Here is a 3,481-nt window from a genome sequence, read left to right on the forward strand (position 1 = left end):
GAAACATCCAAACTTATTGAATCTCACCTGCAATCCTTGATCTGCCATTTGACCAACCAATGCTAGGTTCTTAGTTATTGTGGGCACATAAACTACATCACCAAGCTTGTTCTCAATCCTATCTTTAGTAACAAGTGGCACACTACTAATATGAGTAATTTTGTGTAAAGTATCATCACCAGTGGCAACATATTCATCATTTTGCACTTGCTCCTTGCTATCAAACCACTCAGCATGATGAGTCATGTGGTTTGTAGCTCCTGAACCCAAAAGCCAGTCATTCTCACGAGGAGGATGAGTTATGCTCCCAAGCACATGCTCCATAGCAAATAAATGACCTCTAGGCGATCCACCTCTAGGTCCATAACCTGTACCACCATAAGTGCCTGCATAGCGGCCATATTGGGTCCTTCCACAACCCCTAGACATAGCATTCTGTTTTTTATAACAATCCCTCTCAAAATGACCAAAATGCCCACAATAATGAAAAGTGCCATCTCTCTGTGAAGAAGGACTAGACCGTCCTCTACCTCTAGGGAAAGATCTCCCCCTGCCTCTATGCATGAAGTCACCACGACCAAAGTTGCCTCTTCCATGAGCAAAACCATAATTACTATGACCAGGTGAAGAGCCTCTAGCTCTAGATGAGCTGCCACGACCTCTCTCGTGATAGAAAACACTATCTCCACCTGCATTTTTGCCACTGCTAGATGCATTCAATCCCAACTTGATTTCTTCTGTAAAGTAGCAATCCAATAAGCTCCTCAAAGTCAGGCATAGAGCCTCCCCTAACAGAAATAGAGGTATCCAAAGATTTAAAAGCTGGTCCAAGCCCATTTAATGTCACTGACACTAAATCATCATCATCAACAGGTGCATTAATGGATGCAAGGTCTTCTGCAATTTGCTTGATTTCTGACACATAGTCACTGATACTGCGATTGCCTCTCCATGCACCATGTAATCTCTGCTTAAGTTGTATCTTATGAGCCTCTGTACATGTTCCATACATTTTTTCTATGATTTCCCATGCCTCCTTACAAGTACTTGCCTTTTTGATATGAGGAATCAATGTTTCTGAAATACATATGGAGATCCAATGCAAAACCTTCCTGTTCTTCCCAATCCAATCCTTGTACGCTTTCTTTTGTTCTTCAGCTGGATGTTCGGGAACTTCTGGACATTCATCATCACCTGTTATGAGATCCCATAAACCTCTACCCATAAAAAAATTCTCCATCCTGTAGGACCAAACACTATAGTTGTCTTTGGTCAATTTGTCCCCCACGATCTGAGTGATTTGTGCCGTGTCGGACATTATGACTACTGCAAATTCAGAAGAAAATAATAATACAATCTGTCCAGAAATGGTATTCAGCAATATGACTGTCATACATGTGTCCAAAAATGGTTATATACATCCATCCATGATGCCAACATGTCATACATTCAGTTCCCAACAAGAAACATCCAAATCGGACCTCAAACGGTGTCCGTATGACCCAAAATGCATCAAAACACAGGCTTAAAATTGACCATTTTTCCTGCAATTTTTCTGTAGTTTTTCATGCCAGGTTGGAAGTGCATATCAAGAGGAAGCTACAGAAATTTTCTTGGAATTTTTTGAGCAAAATATGGCCTTCAAATGGCCTCCCGTAAATTGCATAGAAACTGCCCTTCTCAGCTCCAAAACAACTAGTCCAAGTTCTTCTGTAGTGTGAAATCCTTTGACTGTGAACCAGTTTACCAGTTAACTAGTTCCATCTTCCTCCAGTATGAACATGGGTTCCAAAATATCTAGTTCAATGCATACAAGTGTGAACAGGGGTAATTTAAGAGGACCTTAAGCCTTTGTAATAAGGCTAATAAGGTTTAAAAAACCTTATCCATCACGTGTGCAGGTCGCCGCCTTCAAAAAAACGGCGCACTCCTAGTCATCCTGCGGGCTATTTTTGATGACGTCGAATGATCCAAGAGCATACTCCTGCCACAGACGATCAGCTTTGTGAGCCCAAAGCTCTTCCTTAAGCACCATCAAATCTTCTCAAACTCAACACTCTTTCCTGTTTGTTAAAGATAAGCTCTCTACTTCAAACAAGCTGGCCCTGTGTTTCTTGCAAGCAGGCTCCCTACTTCTTTCTTGCAAGCAGACCCTGTGCTTAAGCTGGGGCTGAGCTCAAGCAGCCCCCGAGCTTCCGGCATCTATCCATGACTCGATTTTGAACCAAAAACAAACCGATTCCTTGCTGTCATACATGATTTTCAGCACGCTTTCTCTTCCCGTATGCATCCGATGCGAGCTCAATAGCTCAAAATTTGAGCCTCAATGGCTTCCTCAAGCCCGGTACCTGCTTTGGGTGGCTTAGATCGAGATTAGTGCACATGATTTCAATGGTGGACAGTGAGCTCCCAAGTCGATGTAGACCTCGATTCGACGCGCTCCTCACTCCAATTTGAGCTCCCGCACTCGTGCTCTGATACCAACTGAAAAGAGAGGGAGAAAGACACGCAACGGAGAGTGGACAGCATGGGATATGGAGGCTCAACCATTCTTCATTCTCTTCTTCTTCAATGTTCCCCCACACTGTCTCAAAAAAACAGTTCACACACTAAAATGGTATCCTCAAAAGATAGATGCCCCCAAACTTAAGGACACTTTACATACAACAATATGATAAGGCTTAGACTATGCCTTAGACTTTTGGCTTATTTCTCAACAAGTAGCAACTGCCAGTGGAGAGAGGTCATCATGTTGTGATGATAGCATTTCAGGAAGTGATGAAGAAGTGCAATAATACACTTCTTTATGTAGTGAATATGAAGAAGAACTTTGATGAAGCACTCTCCTTTTCTTTTATAGTATGATTACATACTACTTGTTTTCAATGGATATTTTCTAAGCATTAAGTGCAAGCACTCAATAGTTTTGATCTTGTTTTTTTATGTATAATACTCATTTTGCAAGGTACATATAATTTCTCAAAATAATGAATTGCTATTGATATTGCAAGTTCTTTGTGTTGAAGGGGTGCAATACAAAATTGACTACAATAGTACCTGATAAACTTGTGTCTCTTGTCTCCTTCTCCTCAATACCTAATAGCATACTTGAGTGCTGGTCTATCTAATTACACTAACATAACAACTCATTTGCACACAAAATAAAAATCATGGTGATAGTTATTGCTAGCTAGCTAGCAATTGCTCCACATGAGTCTTATATCAAGGTTGACATTGCCACAATAAAGCAAGAGACATAATCTTATTCTTGGTACATAATAATCATTTCGCCAAGCTAAGGGATATGGTTTCAAAGTATCAAATGCAATCTCTCAATGATGTTGATCTTGTTAAACTCTCTATCAAGGGTATGTTTTCAAAGTTTTAAATGCAAGCTATTAAGGCAAGTCCTTTGTGTCGAAGGGGTGCAACACGTAATTGCATGCAGTAGTAGATAATGTACAACTTAGTTGTTTTTTTA

Source organism: Lygodium microphyllum, chromosome 1, assembly GCF_053477565.2.
Source record: "Lygodium microphyllum isolate KBCC chromosome 1, Lygodium_microphyllum_v1.1.10, whole genome shotgun sequence".
Taxonomy (NCBI): Eukaryota; Viridiplantae; Streptophyta; class Polypodiopsida; order Schizaeales; family Lygodiaceae; genus Lygodium; species Lygodium microphyllum.